The sequence below is a fragment of the Parasteatoda tepidariorum genome, chromosome 4, assembly GCF_982258835.1.
Source record: "Parasteatoda tepidariorum strain Cologne lab strain chromosome 4, Ptep-v5.0, whole genome shotgun sequence".
Taxonomy (NCBI): Eukaryota; Metazoa; Arthropoda; class Arachnida; order Araneae; family Theridiidae; genus Parasteatoda; species Parasteatoda tepidariorum.
In genome coordinates, this window is record NC_141758.1 from 117431303 (window position 1) to 117453911 (window position 22609).

At 29.2% G+C, this 22609-nt stretch overlaps 1 pseudogene across 1 annotated transcript in view; it reads left to right on the forward strand.

Moving 5' to 3' along the window:
* The first annotated feature begins 680 nt into the window (after positions 1 to 680).
* Positions 681 to 22609, forward strand: part of LOC122272838 (eukaryotic translation initiation factor 4 gamma 3-like) — a 52399-nt pseudogene continuing 30470 nt past the window's right edge. Inside the window, exons 1-10 of the transcript XR_015433422.1 lie at positions 681 to 965; positions 3717 to 3815; positions 3903 to 4025; positions 9072 to 9274; positions 9351 to 9488; positions 9603 to 9676; positions 11327 to 11529; positions 13678 to 13803; positions 13901 to 13973; positions 14162 to 14259. The product of XR_015433422.1 is annotated as a eukaryotic translation initiation factor 4 gamma 3-like (transcript). The remainder of the gene's footprint in view (positions 966 to 3716; positions 3816 to 3902; positions 4026 to 9071; positions 9275 to 9350; positions 9489 to 9602; positions 9677 to 11326; positions 11530 to 13677; positions 13804 to 13900; positions 13974 to 14161; positions 14260 to 22609) is intronic.

Here is a 22609-nt window from a genome sequence, read left to right on the forward strand (position 1 = left end):
GTAATGAGAGACCTTTTTCCTCGATTTCTTCTTTAAATGCCGCTCATCCCCCCCCCCGATCTGACATTTGGAACCGGGAATTTTCCAATCGGTCAGCAATTGAATTACACAGGTTTTGATTGAAATCTAAGAAGGAGTTGTTTCCCTTCTTTTTTAAAGCGTGAGGAACGGAGATCCCCCCTCCAACTCCACGATCCCCGAAGAAGATCAAAAAATTATTAATCTAAGGTTTCTAATTCATTGGCCCGTGCGTGTATGTAGAAGGTTGGCCTGACTCCCAGGAATGGTTCCTGAAATTTATCTTACTCTGATATCAGAATTTTTATAAGAATCGGTTTACTGAGAGCATTTCACATGAGAATTAACCTTATTCTAAAAATAATTTATAAATATTCAGATGTTTACTATTAAAAAGCCCGACTAATTAAAATCTTTTTCACCCCCAATTGTTAAATGAATTAACCTCACTGATTTATATTTGTATGCCTTGGTGGCTATGAGCTGTGAAGAATTACTGATTTTTCAAGAAAACATAACTCTAATTTATTTTAATTTGATGGTATGTGACAACAATCAGAAAATTATTCTGTCTGCTTTGTAATCTTATTTTATCATATCTGGCATTCTTATCAGTTTTGAAGTTTCGTTTGTTTATCAATATATTGATTTTCAATAAATGTCTAACAAGAAGGAAAGTCCTGGTTCTAAATATTGTCTGTTAATATTCTCAATTCTATTAAATTTTATGCATATGAAAACAAATTTAAAGTATATTACAATTGTCATTTTTTTTAGATATATTGGAGAAATAAAGTGAATGGAATGTTAACTGAACAATCATGCAGGAATGTATGAAAAGGCTCATTTCTCAAGGAGATGAAGAATCACTTGAATGCTTGCGTAAATTGCTGAAAACTAAGGGTAAAGAATTAGATGATCCAAATGTTGAAGGTTCAAAAGAAAGGGTAAGTGTTCTTTGTTTTCATTTTGATCTGTGCTTGTAGTGTATCTACCGTAATTCCAATTCACTAGTATATAAGACATGTTAACTTGATTTTATTGAGGGGTACCTTTTCATAGATGAAGGTTGACATTGTCGATAGCTACTATCCCCGTAGTTCTTTTACTTGTAATAAAATTGAGAGGAAAAGTTTTCGCGTAAATAATACAAGTTTTAAAAGACAGCTTATCTTCAATTCAAGTATTTTTTGTTTCTGTAAAAGCTTATTTAAACGCATACTTTCAGAATCATGGAACAATAAATCTTTATACAGATTAAAATCTTTAAGATTTTCTGATCCAATTTAGAGGGTTTTTTAATAATTAGTAGTGATTTTTAGATTTTAACAACATTTTTGTTATGGTTTGCATAAGTATTAATTTGCTATGCGCCTTAGTTTTTTTTTATTTCATTATTTGTGACGATTTTATAAATATAGATTCTGTTTAGTTGCAAGTATGGAAAATTATTATAATACTAGGAGGCTTCGCCCCCTGCTCGCTGGCGCTCTCCAACCCCCGGAACTGCTTTCGCCGCAGTTCATTTCGGATTGCTTCGCAATCCAATGCTCGCTTTGCTCGCTCATTGGATACATTCTTAACATCTAGCTTTTGTATACTTTTTTTAATACTGAAGTTCCGAAAACTTTTCACTGTAGAAAATTCTAAACCTGTACATTTCAATATTAATTTGAAATTGCAAACAGTTCACATATTTTTCTTAATCACACTATTTTAAATTTCAGTTGTTGAGAAAAGTAACTGCTGTAAGTTTTGTTTTAAAGTCGTTCCCACCAGAGGGCTAAAGCCATGTGTTGTAAAACAATATGAAATAGTAGTCTGCCACTAAACGCCGGATGTAAAGCATCGGCTTTGATGAAGATATTTTTGTATTTTTAATTCTCAGAAGGGCGCCACCCTAATAATATGGAATTTGTAAAATAAATGTATATATTTTTGATTGTTGATGAAGCCCATCATTTTGTGTTTTCATCTGTGTTCAGAAGCAGAACAACTATAAGTTTGTTATTTTATCACAAAAATATAAAATGTATAAGAAACAAAGAAAAGAGTAAGAAAATGAGTTTAGTCATAGAAAAAATTAAAATCATAATATAGTATTTGTCAGTTAAAATAAAACTTTTTGTTTAAGTCATTGCTAACAATTCAAATTTCTCCGAGGCAATTCTAAAGTATAAATTAAGGTAGTATTGTTAAGTTGAAACACAATATTTTTAGTTTTGATGTCAACAATACAATTCAATTTTTCACAAAAACGATTGTTTCCATTGTTAAATTCAATGTCAACAATTCAAATTTTTCTGAGGCAACTCTTAAACTCTAAAAATTAATTTTTTTATATACACATTTTTAAATGTCAGTATTCAACCACAAAACAACTTAAAGTCCTCAAATTTAGCATGAAGTTGTAAAATGTAATGAAAGAGGATCATAGCAATAATGAAAGTAGAAGTAAAGTTAGTACTGTAAAATTAAAACAATATTTTTAATCAATGAGCCAAGTTCTTCAAGAAGCAGTTGTAGAAGTAGGTTGTTTATTTTAAACTGTTTATAGAATTTCTTTAAAAACTCAACTGTTAATTTGGGCATTTGGCGATACAACACTTATAGAATTGAAGGATTTGTTACGTCAAGCGCTCAGGTATCATAATTTTGATCTAGTTGCGCTTCTATGTCATTTTGATTTATGTTGATAAGTTAACTTTCAAAAAATTCTATGGCTGGCAACAGCATTTTTATTTGTTAAATTGTTTATTTTTATTTCTTTTAGAATTCGTTATTTTTTTAGCGAAATGCTTTTTAACCTGACAGAATTCTTTGCCGACTGATATATTAAGAAAATAAAGTAAATATTTAAGTGTTGTGAAAATAATCTTATTTAGTTGTACAAAGTACTTCAGCCAAAATTTGGGAGCCACGTAAGAGAACTATATATATTAGATCAGAAACACATCATTAAAAGGCAGAATGCCTTGGTGTTTTCAAAACGTAAGCAAAACAAAGCAAATGTTGCCACCGGCGGAAAAGAAATACAGCCAAAATTTGGGAGCCACGTAAGAGAATTATATATAATAGATTACCACTATACACACAACATGTACATTCAACTCGGCTTCTAATAAATTTTAAAGAATTACTGCAGTACTTTTCTTCTGTAATCAATATAATTGTGACACGCCTTGTTAATAGTACTGAATTTCTATTTTATGTTTTTTTTAAAGTTTTTATAGTAAAATTCCGTTTCTTTTTATTGATAATGCAAATTTTACGTCACTATATTGTGACCTTGAACTAAATTACCTTATTTGAAAATCCAGATTGTTGAAAGGCATATATGTATGCAGTTGAATAACTTAACCATTATTATTAACCTTTCTGATGATCTTCTTAAAATAGTAATTATTTGTATTTTGGATGTTGCTATCTTATATTACTATATTTAATATGATGCTAAAAATATTACATATTACAATTCAAAAATTTATCCTATTAAGTTAAATTACCAACAATGAGTTGAAATTGTTTGCTTAAATTTTTACCAAAATGAATTTTAAAAAATGGTGTGTTTGATTTTCATAATCTGTTATTGATGTAATATTTATTGTAATTAACCATATTTTAGCTAACCATGTTTTCTCAAAATACTTTATTTTCTCTTATTTTGAACCCATATTTTGGCAATCTCTTTTTTTCAGATGGAAAGTTATTTTACACAAATGCAAAAGATAGTAGACAAACGTTTAATTAGCTCCGGGGTCCGGTTCATGTTGCAAGAAGTTATAGATTTAAAAGGGGTAAGTCATTAAATTCTTTATCAAATTATTACTATAAGTTTTGTTTTAGTTTAAAATTGAGTATTTAAATTTATTTTTGTCTTTTAGAATGATTGGGTTCCTAGAAGAGATGTCAATAATCCTAAAACCATTGATCAAATTCACAAGGAAACTGAATGTAAAGCACATGGACAACAACAGAATCTACAGAACATGTCCTTCCCAGAAAAAGTAAAAAGTTTATTGAACTTGAATTTCCCTTTTTTTAGGTATTCAAATAAATGCTGCAAAATTTTAGTCAATGTCTTAAGTTCAGAAGTATACAATTATGAATTTTAATTAAAAAAGAAGTGTTACACTTGTAAAGGAGTGTTTAAGGTAAGTCATTTCGTTAAAATGAATAATGCGAGTAGTTCTCAAAAAAGACAGTAGCAGTGTGAATTGATCGAACAAAAACATCAACTCTTCTTCTTTAAGACATAAAACAAGATGTAAAATTTAAAATATGCAAAGATACAATTCTAGTAATGTAGAGTAAAATATATGATTTTGGATCATTCTTTATTAAATCTATTCACATCCCCCCCTTTAAAAAAAAAGCAGTCTAAAATTATTTTTCCGAATAATACTTTGCTGAACATTAGGCCAACCGAATATTGAGCAAAAAGGCCGAATGCTGTATATCCTGAGGAAGAATCGAAGCTACACGGCGACATAGTAGCAGAACGTTACACAGTTCTTGCAGAATGATTTTTCTTTTGAAAAGAGAAAATAATTACTTTTCTTCAGAAGTTTACCCGTAATATTTGAATCATGCTTTCATGTTCCGATTTTATTTTATTTTATAACCGTCGTTGAACAGCCGACCCAATTTCATGGGTTTACGACTACTTACGTTCAACTCCGTAGCCTTGTAATTTTGAACCAATCCAGAAGACAAGGAAACTCCTGGATCAGTACCCCCAGAGGTATTGATTTGTTGTGGGAACATGGAGGACTTTGAGACTCGACAGATTTAACGTGCATCAGTCACCATTTACTACACGGGGAGTCTTCGGCCGGCGAGGATCGAACCCACGACCTCTTGGATATGGGCCCAGCGCCCTACCGACCAGGCTATCCCGGCCCTTCATGTTCCGATTGTATTTTTTGGTAGTTATTGATATTGATTTTCACATGGATTTAAAAAATCCCGATATATTTCAAACAATATGGAAAATTCGAATCGCGCATTTGAGTATATACTTTTTTAAGGCAATGATTCTATCGAATTTTGTGACCAATGATTGCTCTTTAATTTTTACCATGGTTTTTAAATCCGATAGTTTTTATACACTATTATTTATTACAACAACCTAATCTCGAAACGAAACGCATATTTGTGGAATCCGATTAGCGTGATTTCGTTGTCAATCTTTTTTTTCGGCAATTACCATTATGAATTTCATGATTTTTAATTATTTTGTCTTACTGTGATGATTCCTTACAAAATGCAAGTAGAGAAATAATTTGCGCACCCCCCCCCTCCCCAACAAAATGCGAGAACATGACCCATAATATTAGAATAAAAAATTTTTACATGCTCAATTAAAAAAAATTATACAGTTTTTCTTATTTTAAATATTCCTTTTATATATTCCTTTTAAATATTCAAGCGCTTTTATTATTTTAAATTTGTAACGTATGTGTTTGTTATTATTGAAAGTATCTTGTAGAAAGATGTTAGTGCTTGAGAGTTTTGTCGCAGATAGCTCGAAAATATTCTACCGCAGGGACTGTATAGTGACTAAATGTTCGTAACATCCTCTGAGACAACCATTTCCTTATAATAAAAAATATTTTGAATAAATTGCTAAATATTAACATTCTGAATAAAATTTCATTGTATGACGACATTTTGTGTATGAAAACTATTTTTTGTAGATTGACTTCACTTATTTAGTTAGTTAATAGTTTTTGAAGTAAACTATATACTATTGCAATCACACTATTTCCAACAATACCTCTGCATTGTACTAAAAAAAATATTTTTTCAAAGATTTTTTTATATTGTAAAACACTGTTTATTGTAGATTTTGCTGGGTTTTCAGGTGGTTTACTATACCTCGGTCAGACGTAAGTTTTCCGTTGTTGTTATTTATGCCACTTGCCAATACCAAGAATGGAAAACCAAACGAATTACAGTCTTGTTTTTCAGCGGTGCCATCTATGGCCAAGAGTAAGATTTCAGCTGTCACAGCCGTTTTTTTTTCAGGGAAGACCCATTCATACTCCATTCATTCATCCAAAGAGATACTGATTTGTTTTGGGGCATTCGAGGACATTGTGACCCTGGAAGATTTAAGGTGCACCAGCCACACAAGATTCTTCAGCCAACAGGATTCGATCTTACGGACAAAAGCCATACATCCTTCCAACCAGGCTATCTTGCTTTGTTTCCTTTTATATTTTATTTTTTGCGCTTAAGTTAAATCAAATATTTAGAATGAATGCAGTCCATTAAGCTCAATAATTATAATTAAACAATGTAATTTATGCAGCTGAAATAGCATTTAATTGCTTTCCTGTTATCACACATTAGATATCAGGAATTAGTATAAAGGTCAGATCATACTTATTAAGGTTGTATTTTTATGATTAGCGAATTACAAGTAAATCACAATATTTTAAAACAGCTGTAAATCCTACTGTATTTTACAATATTGTCAGTTCTTCCTGTATAGATTAATGTTTTAATGACTCCAGAAATGCTTTGGGAAAAATTAAGTGGTTTGATTATAAGATAGGATCTAAGCAGGCAAATTATCTAATTTAGTTACCTGAGTCTACTCGTAATTATGCTCTTACTTTTCTACTAAATTCATACTGTGGATTTCATCTGTTTTATTTTTTTTAACTTATTAAATACTAGCCGCCTAAGGCAGCCAGCTGTCCGCCACGCTAAAGGTTTCCACAAATAAAGTTTTTTAAAACATAGCAGGAAATCTGAAGATTAGTGGACAATTAAAGTGTTTCTGTCCTGCAATTTTGTCTTCATATCCAGTTCTGCTGCAGATGTGTTATAGCTCTTGAGGATGTTTGAAGATGTAACTTTGCTATGGTAACCTAACCTATAATATAACTATCAGGTGGAGACTTGTTTTTTTTTCTTAAAAAAAGACCTCAGAAATTGTAAAAGCATACAAAAGTTGCTTTAAATACATGAAAAGAACACGAAAACGAATTAATTTTTGGTAGACTATATTTGAGGGTGCCCCTTGATTCTCGCCAAGTTGTGATTGCGGTTGATCGCCAAGATGGGCGATGTTGAAACCCAATCGTGATTCTCAACGGTTTAAATTTTAGCTTTATTAATGTTCAACGGTATACGTAATTTCAGAGGTCCATTAGTTCTTCGTTAGATACCGGCTGGTAAGGTTACTTTTACTTCTGGTCAATAAGATCGAAGGTATGTAGGCAGTCATAAAAAGGGACTTTATAAAAAAATGTCATCACCAGTTTGGTACGGGAAAAATATACTTGAGGGTGCCCCTTGGCGAAATTGGCGACTTATGTTTGGCGCCATACTTTTTTGCCCGGAACGCCGTGGTAACCAACAAACAGGACATTTATATCAATTACTAATTAAACCTTCATTCATACACCAGTCAGTCACTGTTTTTTTTTTCATTGTTATTAAAATCGTACAGAAACTTAAGATTTATTTTATTGACAGTATTCATTTTCAGTACCAGAAGCAAAAATAACCTTACCAGCCAGTATCCAAAGTAGAACTAACGGATCTCTGAAATTACATTTAAAAATTCATTTAAAAACAACGCTAACTTCTAAACTAATCAGAATCACGATTAAAATCTAAACCTATCAGAATCACGATTGGTTTTCAACATCGGCCAGCTTGGCGATCAATCCCAATCACAACTTGGCGGGGGCACCCTCAAGTATAGTCTACCCGTTCGGTACCACAAACGCCATTTTCGATTCATATTTCGCCGAATTTATGTGACGATGGAGGTACACAGATTCTATTCACGATAAATTTAGACAGTATCTAACTGTTATTAGATAATTCTGTGCACCTAAATCAGAGTATATTCAAGCTTAATGAAGGAGTTGTTTTTTTTTTCCTTTTCTTTCTGCACCTACTCCATTAATTTTTGCTTCGATTCAAAATCCTTTTTATTGGATTTATTAATTTTGCTTATATTGGGTTCATTGCAAGCTTTATCCGATGTTTTGTTGAAATTTTCCAATGTTTTTTGAAATATCATTATGTTTTGGCCGTTATTTCTGTTACCACGGTGTTCCGCGCAAACAGGAATAGCGCCAAACATAAGTCACCAATTTCGCCAAGGGGCATCCTCAAGTATAATTTTCCCTTATCGTCTTCGCTTAAGAAAAAAAAAAGAGCGTGGAAAGAAGAAGAAAAACTTATTATAACAATTATGAACAGCAATAAATATATCAAAGCGTAGCGTTCTATTTACGTATCTAATATGTTGCCACATTTTTAGTACAAAAGTTAAAGTTTTATCCACTTTGATAAATGTAAACTAATGCGAACCTTACGATTAAATTATTAATTCCTTCGTATATTATTGGTTTAAGTTGTCGAAAATTAATATTTCAATTGTAAGGTTCGCATTAGCATACATTTATAAGAGTGTAGAAAAGTATATGCATTTTTTAATAGTTTCTTGAATATGGCTCTTTGAAGACGAAGAAGCATAGATTTTCTTACAAAATGACTGATAACTAAAAAACTAATCCAAATTTTTGAAAAAGAAAAAAAATACTTCTTCATTATGTCAAAACACAATTATGTGCCGAGTTTCGTGCCTGGCCGAGGCTTCTGGGGCGATATATTGTGATTACAGACACACACACAGCCGCGTTTATTATTATGTATAGATGTATAGATTTCTGTAGGTTTCAGTTTATTCTATCAAAGCTTTGATTAAGATTAATAATTTTGTTATACTGAGATTAAATTAGAATTATTGCATTTGATGAATCAAAAACTCACCTTACTAATGAAAATATGCGCTGCTGTTCTGTTTGTATGTTCTAATATTCAATTAGCAGATTCTGTTATAAATTTCTCTCCTTCCTTATCATTCATGTTGATTATAACTTCTCTGTGTTCGATCACATTTTTAAAAATTAATACACAAGTTAAGTCATACTTATAAGTTCGTTAAACCTTCATCCTAGAAGAATATATAACAGCTTTTTGTAATACAAATAATGGTAATAATTTTTTTACATTATTAATAGGAAAAAGAGGAACTTAGAAGAAGTGTCCAAGGAATCCTTAATAAACTCACACCACGGAAGTTTGAAACTCTATTGACTCAAATCTTAACATCGACACTAAAGAAAAACTGTGCGAAGTCATTGATTTAATATTTGAGGCAGCTGTGGCCGAGCCAAACTCCATCAGTGTCCCCTATGCAAACATGTGCAAGCATTTGGCATTGGTAAGTCAACTAATTTTAAATAAAATGATTGTAAAATGTGTTGAGGTGTATATTAATTTATCTGTTTTTTAAATAGATTAAAGTGCCCACTAAGAATAAGGACTATGTGAATTTCCGTAAAGTTCTCTTAACAAAGTGCCAGAAAGAATTCGAAGAGGATAGGAGTGATAAATTGAAGTACGAAAGGGTTAAAGCTCTGGAAGAAGCTGCTCCAGTGAGTTAAATTATTGTAATAAGCTAGAAAAACTGTCTTACCCAAGCAGTGGCGGATATTTTTAAGTAGTTTGCAATTAATATTTATGCTCATTTAAAATTTGTTCTGTTGTAGGAAGAAAAGAAAGAATTAGAGCAGGAAATGTATGATGAAGATAAAATGAGATATAGGCAGCTTGGCAATACAAGGTGATTATTTTATGCACTGAAAAAGTTATAACTTACGTATTTAGTGTATATTAAAATAGCCTTAAAAAATAACATATAAATCTGTAATAACTAAAACTATATATAACATTATTTTACATCTTACTAATTGCTGAAAATAAGAACAAATATTTGTGTTATTTTGTTTAAAAGATTCTATTCTTTTTTTTAATATTTGAATTACCATGACTGAAATGTTAAATTTAAATTGACTCATAGTGCTAAGAGAGTAACAAGAGGTTTCAATAATGTAGTTTTTTTTCTTATTGCAAATTTGATGATAACATAGTAAAATATTAAGATAATTTAAATTATTATCTAGTCTTCAGGTATAAATTTTAAGTAGCTATTAAGTAAAATATAGATCGAAGGCTGATACTGTGCTGTAAAGTCTCGATAATTCAGGGTGGGCGTCACCGAGCTTACCTCGCACTTTCGAAAACTTAAAATTTAGGAAATATTTAAATAAATGGAAATAAAGCAACTTTTGAATTTCAGTACTCAAGTGAACGATATATTTCAAAAAAATTTACTTTAGATGATCAGAGTACTTTTACTACATCACACCAAATTACAATATTCATTATATTACTGCATCAGGTTCATTGTGTTTAAAAATAACTGTCTAATGTTTTGTTTAAAAACATCGTTCATATGTTTCAGTGTTTATTAAACAAATTTGTTTTTCAAGATTCAGTTATTAGTCATCATTCCAAGTGCTGTTTGTGCGTTGGTCATTGTTTGGGAGCAAGACTTATTTAGCTCAGATTTATTTGCAACTCGAACAATCGAGACTTCTGTAATTGTAAATTTGTCTTGTTTTTTAAAGAAAATCATATTTTTTATGCTTTTTGAACACCTGAAAAATTGACAAATTTTAAATTATTTTGCAGTTTATTGAAAACAGTATAATTATTTATTATTTATAGTTTTGTGACTAAAATAAAACTCTATTTCCTACTTTTACTTTTGCAGAAATTTATTTCCTAAAGCAATTTGTCATAAAAATTTTTGAAAGAGAAATACTTCATATAAAAATGGATATAAAGGAAACATTCAGATGTTAAATATTAAGAAAAATTTATATAGTTCTTTTTCATCTTATGATTTTTTTAATCTGAAACCTAGCTGATTTTTAGTTATGTATATCGGTGTATCTAAATGATATTAAGCAAACACAGATTTCACATAAGAATTAACCATATGCTAAAAGTAATTTATGTTTCTTATAAGTATTCAGATTTTTGTATATTAAAAAGCCCTCACCCGCCATTGTTTAGTGAATCACCTCACTAATTATTATTTGTATGCATTGGTGGCTATGAGCTATGAAGAATTTTTAATTTTACTAGAAAACATAATGATAATTTATTTTAATTAAAAGATATTTAAGGACAAACAAAAAAATTTATCGGTCTGTTTTTATTTTTATTATGATAGTTTATCATAATGGCATTCTCATCAGTTTTGAAGTTTTGTTTGTTAATCAGTATATCTATTTTCAATAAAAGACAAGCAAGATCAAAAGTTCTGGTTTTAAATACTGACTGTTAATTTTCTCAATTCTATATAAATTTTATGTATATAAAAACAAACTTAAAGTACATTACAATTGTCTTTCTTTTTTTTTAGATTTATTGGTGAACTCTTTCGCCTTGGAATGATAACCGAACCTATCATGCATGAATTGTATAAAGAGGCTCATCTCCCAAGGAGATGAAGTATCACTTAAATGTTTGTGTCAATTGCTGAAAACGATAGGTAAAGAATTACATGATCGAAAAGTTAAAGGCTCAAAAAAAAGTGTAAATGTTCTTTGTTTTAATTTTGATCTGTGCTTTTACTTGTAATAAAATGTGAGAAAAAGTATAATATAAGTAAATGCAAATAATATAATTATAATAAAGTAATTGTAAATAATATAAGTTTAAAAAGACAACTTATCTTCAAGTTAAAAAAGCTTTTTTTGCTGAAAAAGCTTATTAAACACATTACTTTCTGATTCATAGAACAATAGACCTTTATACAGATTAGTTCTTGTCGATTCTGTATTCTTTGTCGAAAAAGTGCATGCATTGGTGTTATCTGATTTAAATGTGGAAAATATTAAAAAAAACTTAGATATGAGGAAGTAACTAGTAAGTCAGAATGAGATCTATCAAAACCACTTGAGATTGCCTAATCCTATTTGGAGGGTTTCCAATAATTAGTAGGGATTTATTGGATTTTAACTTTTTCGTTATCATCTACTTAAGTATTAATTTGCAATATGTATAATGTTTTTTTATTATTCATTATTTGTGAGGATTTCATAAATATAAGTTCTATATCGTTGTAAGTATGAAAAATTATTATAATATGAATTGCAACACAATATGCACATTCAAGTTTGCTTAAAATAAATTTTAAAGAATAATCGCCATGCTTTTCTACTGTAATCAATGCTATTGTGACATACCTTTCTAATAGTACCGAATTTCATATTGTATGTTTTTTAAGTTTTATGGTAATTTTCAGTTACTTTTTATTGATAATAAAAAATTTTGCTTCATAATATTGTTGCCTTGAATCTGCTGGCAGAGTTCAGTGCGTTGGGGAAAATGCTTAGTAAGCATACTGAAAAAGTCATCTTTTAACTAATCAGAAATTTTATTAAGTAAGAAAAATCATAACTTAACTTAAACATCCTAAAAGAAAAACTATCCTCTCCATAACATGAGGTAACGAATTCAATACATACAGTCATGAAAATCAAAAGAAACAAAACTCCAAATCCAATCTCGATTTGTTATATATATACAAAATAACAGTTGCATAATGAGGGTACTTACACACTCAAAATTAATATTATGCAAATTCTGTCTTTAAATTATTTTTAAATGTTCGAACTCCCTCTTTTAGAGGTTTTTCGAACTCGTGATCTCTGACTCTTACTCGAACCTTGTTCATTGAAATTCACAATCTAACAGAATCAAAGTATAGTATTTAAAAACTGAGATAAATGAAAGGTGATATTACTAGAGATAGCTGAGTGCTGCATTTTTAAAAGAAAACTTATTTTTTGTTTTTTAAAACGCTCGTGATTTTTTCATAAGGTGTTTGCAAAGTGCGATTTTTGTTATAAATCTCGCAAAAAGTGTGGTTTTTTCAATGTTTTATGCAGAATTTTCTTAAATCATTTGACCTTAATCCATTTCACCATATTGTCATCTGCATTGCACGAAAGCTCTACTCATTTTACATGTTGACTGAATTACTCGCAGGTCCACGCCGCATACTCATGATGCTGGATTAGGAAGTACTTTTCGCAATCACATAAAACCTACTGCATTTTGTAAGAAACTTTTGATTGCAGGCTTTTTCTGCGCTCTCGAATGGAATCAAAAATCGTTGAAATTTTTGTCTATCATGTGAGCCAACTAAACATTATGAATTTTTAACCTTAGTTCCTTGCCAAGAACTAGTTAATATACGTAGATAATGTTAACTCTTGGAAATTATTTTTTCATTTTGTTTATTTTTTGCATGCCTAAGAACTTTCGGCAAAAGAAATTTTTTTTTCTAATTCAGATTTTTTTAAGTACTAAAAATATTTTTTGGTTGTTAAAAGGTGAAAATTACAGCTTAATTTTAAAATATTTCAGTTTGAATTTTTTCTTACCTTATTCAACTTAATGTGGGTTTGAATAACTTTACAATTAATAAATATCTTTCTGATGATCTTCTTAAAATAGTAATTATTTATATTTTGTATTTTGCTACTATATATTACTATATTTAATATGATGCAAAAAATTTTACTCATTAGAATTCAAAAATTTATCCTGTTGATTTAAATTACCAACAATGAGTTGAAATTGCTTGCTTCAATTTTTACTAAAAGGAATTATATAAACTGGTGTGTTTGATTTTCATAATCTGTTATTGATGTAATATATATTGTAATTAAACATATTTCAGCGTATGTTCTCTTATTTTAAACCCATATTTTGGCAATCTCTCTTTTTCATATGGAAAATTATTTCTTACAAATGCAAAAGATAGTAGACAAACGTGTCATTAGCTCTAGGGTCAGGTTCATGTTGCAAGATGTTATAGATTTAAAAAGGGTAAGTCTTCAAATACTATACCCTATCAAATAACTATATACTTTAAGTTTTGTTTGAGGTTTAAAATTGAGCATTTTAATTTGTTTTTGTCTTTTAGAATGATTGGGTTCTACGGAACATGTACTTCCAAAACATTGTTCCTGATTACCGAGAGAGAAGAAAAAATTCTGGTGTGTATATGTGACCATTCCTTAATACATCAGATGTGGGGCCAAGCACAGTCTCGTTCTGTTTTATTTTAGTGTTATTATTTTTCAAATTTTGTGTGTTTTTTTAAGCAATTTATTTTAGCTAAATTATAGGCATTGTGACTGAAAAGCAATTTTCCTGTGCCTTATTTTCCGTCTTTTTTGTTTAGCTCGAAACATGGGAGCAACATGGGGGTGGATGTCTTCTACAAAAAGTAGTAAAGACAGCTATAGTCTTGTTGATCCTACTGAATTAAGACTGACTAAGGTATGTTTGCTTTCTTAATAGTACATCAGTTAATTGACAAATCAAGTGATAATGTTTTTACTTCCACTACCTATTCATGATGTCCTTGCTAAACTGGTAGTTTTCATATTTAGTTAATTCATGTTTTGTTACTTATTCTAAGAATCTAATGAATGTTTTTTTTCCTTCCATATTGTATCTGATTTGTAGTTGTGTGACAGCAGAAATAATTTTGTGATGTGCTGCTTTTAAGATGACGTTTATGTTTAATCTGCGAATAACTACATGGTTTTATATATATCTGTGAATTTCTATAATTTTTTTAAAATTTCTTTTTTCTGTAACGGCAAGTACTGAACTTTCATTCTTCACCTTGAAAGATGCCGGAAGTGTTGCTCATTTAATGTTACCCCAGTGGGCACCTGTGAACCTAAGTCAGGGAGGCGAGCAACATTATTATATATATATATATATATATATATATATATATATATATATATATATATATATATATATATATATATATATATATATATATATATATATATATATATATATATGTGTGTGTGTGTGTGTGTGTGTGTGTTTGTATGATACCGTTAAAGTATGAAATCCGTTATTTTATAGAATACCTAGTTATTCCATGAAATAACTGATCGTGTCCGTTAAAGTGTAAAACTCTCTTGTATTTCATGGTTTAACTAGTTATTTCATAGAATAACGATCTGCAGCCCGTTAAAGTGTAAAATAATCTAAATCATATGTCTCGCACGACAAATACCTTCCACCCCTAATTCTAGTTAAAAAATGTTCGTGTAAAACCCAGTGTGTCAACAAAAAATGTTTTTGTTTTAGAAATAATGTTCTTTGTAATTTCAAAAGTCATTTTAGTAATCCTTGTTGTAACAAATGTTTTCATGGTACGTTTCCATAAATACCATTTATACACTGCGTAAATTAGATATATTGCTTCTCTTTCATTTTAATTGTCTATCATTAGTTTATTTATAGAATACCTAGTTGTTTCGTTTTAGATAAATTGTTTATTTTACACTTTAATTGTCTATCATTAGTTAATTTATAGAATGCCTAGTTATTTCATAGAATAACTAGTTAAAGTATCAAATTAATAACATATTACACACTTTAACGGACATGATCAGTTACTTCATGGAATAACTAGGTATTCTATGAAATAACTGCATTATATACTTTAACGGTAACACACACACACACACACACACACACACACACACACACACACACACACACACACACACACACACACACGCACACACACACACACACACACACGCACACACACGCACACGCACACATATATTTCTTAGACCAGATATTTTTTTGTTATTTTTTATGGCATTGTGTATTTTTGAGAATCTTAATTTTCAGCTCAAAATGTCTCAATGAACATCATTTTCACAAAGTCTGTTAAATAGCTTGATTACAGGGTTGCCACTCCACAGGGAGAACAGGAAAAACCAGGAAAATACAGGGAATTTAAAAATCCCCTAAAATAACAGGGAATTTTGATTTTTTTCTTCACGAACTGGGAAAACACAGGGAATTTTATTTCTTATTCTTCTTTAAAAAAAAGGTGACAACTCAAAGCGTAATCAGTATATTCAGCAGTTTTTTCAGCAATTAAAACTAATAAATATAGTTAGTATTAATACAGCTCACACAAGAGCACATTGATAGTGAGTTTCCTCTTAATATATTGTGTATAATATGTACAGTCCGCAAAAAAAAAAACGAATCACCCTGAATAACTTTCGTTCTAATGATAGGATTTTCACGAACTAAGTGCCAATCTTAATGGTTCCTGGGGGTGACCTCAAATATGTTAATTAATTAGTGCTAACTATTAATTAAGTTACGAAATCAGACACAAAAACGTACTTTCTCTGAATAAACATATATTTTTTTTTACATATTTGAAATCTAGACCCTTGAATTAGTGGGGGTAGACAAAATTTTAAAAAAATTGGGTGGTAAATTGGGCCGCAATAAAGGTTTATATATTTGGCGATAGTCCAGAAAATCGCCAAAAAAAGTCGCCTGCGCAAATAAATATTTTAAGATAACCCATTGACTAATTCAAAAGAGGAGTGCTTAATTTTACTAGGTTGCTACGCAACCAAACTCTGATAGTAAAAAAATTGAAATAATGTTCAGTGATTGCTCGGAGGGGCTTAATTTATTGTTAATAGGAAATATCTCGAAGTTTCCAGGCTATAAACAATTTTTTTAGGGGATTTCTGTCCAAAAAGCAAAAAAAAGTATTATTTTAATCTCCTTTGAAAAGTAAATTTGAATCGATTTATAAATTATTTATGATAGTTTTTAGAATTTAAATACATGAACTTTTTATCTGATATTATTTAGATTACACTGTTTTTACTATATTTATTCGAGGATTTTATACTAAAATATAATGAGCATAACTTATTATAGCTATATACAAAATTTTAGGGATAATCATTTTTACAGTTTTAATCGAGTCTTCTAGGCAAGAAAGTTTGAAGAAAAAAAAAGTGCTTGAAAAATAAAATGTAGATTGTATAATAATTCTAATGCACAAGGCTTTCTATAATTTACGATATTTCTTTTTTCTATAACTCAAGGAATTGCTGAATGTTTAGTGGCATTTTAAAAAGATTAAAATATGTTATGCTTAAGAATAAGATATTGAAATAATATGTTGCAAATTGTAGGATTCATTGTTTAAAAAATCGCTTCATTCTACTTGATATTTAGGTTACATCGTTTCCTTTGGATAAAGATGATTAGCAAATAGCATCCTCATGTTTCGATACATTCTGAAACTTATACGTTCGCAAATTCACCATAAAATGTCGCACAGCATATTCTTCAATTACGATAAGCTACATTTACCACCAAATACTGCTAATATGGTTATTTTTGCTTTCTTATATATATCTGATGATCTCTTTTTAAACAGAGCTCGTAAGATCCTTAAGATACTGAAATGGGGGCACAAAACCTTAAGAGATAAAATATTTAATTTCATTAACTCAAAATATCTGGTGTCAAAATGTTAATTTTTAAGTTAAATATAACTTTTACAATATTGATGTTCTTACATTTTTAAAGATCACATGAATCCTGATAAAATATTAAAATGCATAAGTTTACTTTAACTAGTGTAAAATCCTTATCAAAATAATGATCAAGATCCAAATGTAAAACAGTATAATTGACGATAAAAACTCAACTGGATTCAAAACATATGAAGAGGGAAGTAAAAGTCGACATGTTTCGAGTTTTCAAATATAATCGCCCATTCTCAAGACTTGTCGGGCTTGGATAACTTGTGACTTTTATTATTGGGAGCTCAAAGCATGTCTATTTTTCTTATCATCTATTATTTTATAAATCAATGAAGTTTTTATATTTTCGATTCAGTTTCTTGGGATTATCCATTTAGTTACACAACATATTAAATTATTTCACTTGATATTAAAATAAGTTTTACATATGTTATAGGCACAGGTTCTTAGATTGAAAAAATAATAATTCACTACTTTGTAAAAAAATTAATGCAGTAAAAAAAATTTTTTTTTCTTTTGCTGCAAGCCTTAACATTTTAGTTTAAGGTCATAAAAAAATTCCGTTTACAATTGAAATTTCAAAAGTCGAATGTGAAAATGGAATGTCCCCTAGTACCAGGAATCGAAATTAAATAGTAACAAGGACAACTTTTTTAAACAAGTTAGCGTTTCCGTCCTACTCGAAGTTGTTTGAAAAGGTATTTTTTATATATCGATTCCAAAGTTTATTCTACATATATTTCAGGGTATACTTTCGGAGTATTTCGATCGAGTTTATTTTTACACCCTTATTTGCTTAAAATTATTAAATAATTTACTTAAAATAAATTATTCAAGCTACATGATTTAATGCATTTATAGTATAATAATAAACGGAGCTTCCGACGCATATCCTTAACCTTAATACCGCTATCATTAAATAAATGTAATAAGCTTAGATAAATAATAAAAGTTAATTTTTCCCTCGTGTAATTTTCAAGGAATAATATGTTTCGATCAAACAGATTTCATTCTGGAAATAGCGAAATAATTGAGTAGGTCCCTTGGAGCAATATCATTCTTATCCTCTTTTGACGAAATATAGGAAAAATTAGTTTTCACAGTTTCTGTAAAAAGTATGTTAGCCTACTTGCCACGTTTTTTTTTAAATTTTTTTTTATTAAAATAAGGTCGGAAATTGTGTATTGAGTGCACAGCTTCGGAATCCTTACAGATTTCAATTTTATTGTTTCCTGAATAACAAAATAAGGCATTTTCCTGATAACAAATTATACTACAATAATATCTTGGAAATCATGCTAAAGTAAAAAATTAAACTAAATAGTTTAGTATATTATCAGAAAAAAAAATCTACTTGGTATCATAAAGAGTAAAAGATATAATGAAATAATTAGTGAATCACACGTGGTCAGATAATTAAAAATTTAATTTCACAACTAAGATAGTAGGACGACATTTAAGATACTGAGATATTTTAAGACACTAAAAAAATTCGCTACGTATTCCACAGCTTTTTATGTTCGGTATCTTTATCCTCTTTGTAGTGACTTATAAAACATCAACACTGTTTTAGACAATCTAAGTTGAAGTCACAAGAAACAAAAAAAAAAAAGACAATCAATAATTTATATTCTTTTTTCAGAAAAAAAATAGTATGCTAAACAAATAATTAGCTGTTTTGCATTAAATAATTTTAAACAGCTGAATGTTTTTAATTTCTTAACAAGGTTTTATTCTTAGCTAGCAGACAATAATTCTTTAAAAAAAACTTGACTATAATTTGAAAAGGAAACCTAAATTAAGGAAAATCTAAATTAAAGTTCTAAAAAAATTATTAGTATATTAATGAAGAAATAATAAACGTAAAATGGAAAAGAATAAGAATTTTAAAATTTTATTAAATAGTTGGTAAAATAGTTCTGCGATACACTTCCGGAAATTTCTTTTAAGATTAGGATGATATAGGGTAAACCAACAAATGAAGGAGCATTTCATAGATATTTCTTAGAAATAAGATTTAAAACGTTTTAATTTAGATTGATTGGTAAGAGTAGCTTACTACCTAACAATAGGAAGTCCTCTAACAATGCATTTAGTTATCTGGTCTTTGAGTCTTTTCTGGAAAAAGTTTTGAATTTGTTAGTATCTGGTCAACGCCTTGTTTCTTCGACAAAATTATAAGGTCAGTGGTTGTTGTTATCCGTTTAAACTACAATTAATTGCATATAATAATGCTTTTTCTTTTCATTGTGAAAAAAAGAATTCAAAATATGGTCATTGAAGTTACGTTTTATTTATTTTAAGCATCATAACATAAGCAAGTACTGAGATTAGGGGGTGTTTATTAACTGGATTACAGAGCGATGAAAAACCAATGTATAAACAAGTGTTCCTTTACTGAGATTTTTTCAAGTTAATGAAAATGAAAGAAAAATTTTAATTTTCTTGTACCTTTTGTTATATTATAAATCAAAATTATGTTAAAAATAAAAAAAAACAACTTCTAACCAGTGAAGGAACAGGCATGTTCCTTCACTGAGAATAGATTTCCCAGTGAATGAATAGTATGAGTGAAATATGATTTTACTTTGATAATTAGTAGTTCAGCGACATAGAGGACTCCTAAAATTCAGTTAAATGTTGTATGAATAGTTCCTATAACTATTTCATTTAAATATGCAAATTTAATTGCTAAATTTCTTTAAAGAATTATAATAATAATTTATTTATTATTTATCTTCATAAATGTAGTGATTAGTTATTACATCATACCTTAGACTCCTTAATAAACTATGTTTATTAACTAAATATAACAACTAAATATAATAATAAAAGCTTGAATGGAATCTTTGCAGAATTTTGTGCCAATAATTAGCTAAATTATTATCCTATTGCCGTCTTTAATGTCCTAACGGAAACTGGTAGGAAAAATCCATTTAAAGACAATTATCTAGGTGAAAAATGGGTGAAGTTTTTTTAAGGTGACATCCACCGATAACTCAGTGCAATGCGAAGATAATTTCAAAAGGCAAAACTTCCCTTTGAGAATAATATTCGAAATACTGGTTCTTAGAACTTCAGAGAATCTTTAGGAGGGAAGTAGCCCTGGCATCTTTTTATAAAGTGATTGCATTTACAATGCGAATGAAACAAGAGTTGAATACTGCCCTTAAACGGGAAAAATCTGCGGCCTTAAAAATTATAAGGATTTATATTCTAAAGTACCTAGGAAAGAAAAAGTACCTCCATTGGTAGTTTTTCCTCACAGAAGAATTCATTGAGATATTACAGAATCAGTCCCTGCTACATATTTCATTGGAAAAAGCTATTCATGAAATGAAGCGATGACCACAGCAACATTTTACAAATATATTGCAAATGTTTCTACCCATGGCTAATTAAAAATGCAATCAAATTCCTAATTTTGCTTCTTCTGGATAGGTATAAATCTCATATCAATTTGAAACTGAGCAAGTTTTGTTCCTTAAAACATATTTTCTGGTTTAGTTTTCTACGTAATTCTTGGAAATCTCGTTAGATCTTGAAAACAAAAGAATTGTAAAACAATATGTCTAGAAAATTTTACATCCATTTTCAAATAAGATTTGAGGCATCAACTGATGAAGTTAAAATGCTTTTATGAAATGCGATATTTTTTCATTCGATGTAGAAAACGTTGACTGTAACAAATGCATGCAAAACAGACACCAAGAATTAATGAGCAAGACAACTTATCAACAAAACACATAATTCGAGAGTAACGATGCGCTATTTCTTCAGAAGCTTGAGAAGGAAATCTCACAAGTTATGTTGCAAATTTTTAAAGGAACATTGACAGAAAAGTTTAATCTCCCAAATATCCAATAGCCTGTGCTTTTCTCAATATTGAAGAATTTATTTCAAAAAGAACAATTGTATAATCAAATTTTGGCTCTGAAGCTGAGACAACTAACATTAATAATGAAAGTATCTTGAAAACTGATTTTGAGATATGTCCTCTTGAGGCATTGTTAGTTGCAAAAACGATTGGTTTCATAAGTAACTACTAGATATAAGTCAATGAGAGATGGGTTTTACTCAAACTTCGAAACTCCTTTTTCTCATTTATTATCCAGTGAGGAATTCTGGAAATGGAACTGGAAAATCAAAAGAAATTTCGAAGATACATTTACATTGGCCAAAAATTTGGAAAAAAGAGGAAGGTTAAATCAAAAGAAAAAGAAATAAATTACTCATGACGAAGAGAAAAAAAATACTGAAAAAGATTTTAAAAAAAAGCTTAAAAAATATGAGGAAAAGATTAAACAAAAAATGATCGAATTATAATAATAATAAAAACATCATCAGATTACACAATGATAAACATTCATAATTTAGAACGGACTATTAAACTGTGAGAAAAAAATTAAAAACATTTTTTTAAAATTATGTATTCAAACATATTTTACTTTCCATTCCATGACTGAAAAAAAAGTAACATTTTCCACATTAACTATGGTTATATGTCGTAATTCCAAGAAAAATCTTGTTTTTAGACATTTGTGTGGCCTATGGGTTCCTAACGAGCATCAAACATTATCAAAATTAAGTGCTCATTCTCTGGAAAATTTAGTGTTTATTCACTGGTAAGAACTGTTCCTTCACTTGGTCATCTTACTACTTATTATTTAAACCACCAAAAGCTTAAAACAATATTATGTAAGTTATCTAACTTTTTTTACATAATTTGCATTTAATAACAAATATGTCGACACCATCATTTAGCTAAAATTACAAATTTTGAAATTTTTATAAATTTTTTTTAAAGGCAAGCTAAGCTTAAGTGTTCCTTCATTGTTTAGTTTACCCTATAAGATGTTGAGAAATTTGCGATGCTGTGAGAGATGTTTAAAAATGTTGACTACGTATTTTTATTAATATTTATAAAATATATATTCAAGAAATTGATAAATATATTATTCCAAATCTATGCATACGTATGTATATTATTGAAATTGTATCAGTTATTGAAAAACAAAATAAAAAAAAAATAAAAAATAATCACATTAAATAAGCACAATCTGGTGTATTCTATCAGAAGCATGCTTTTTTAAAACTAGGCATTTGTTGAATAAAGTGTTTTTTATTCAAAATTCTCTACTAAATTGCAAATAAATTATTAAATGACTAAAAACGAAACATCGTATTTTATAGTGTGAAAGAAATAAAAATAAAAAGATTAGCAAACGATTCTTAGCGAAAAAAATATGAATGAAATTTTACGCTACGCGCGAGAAGTC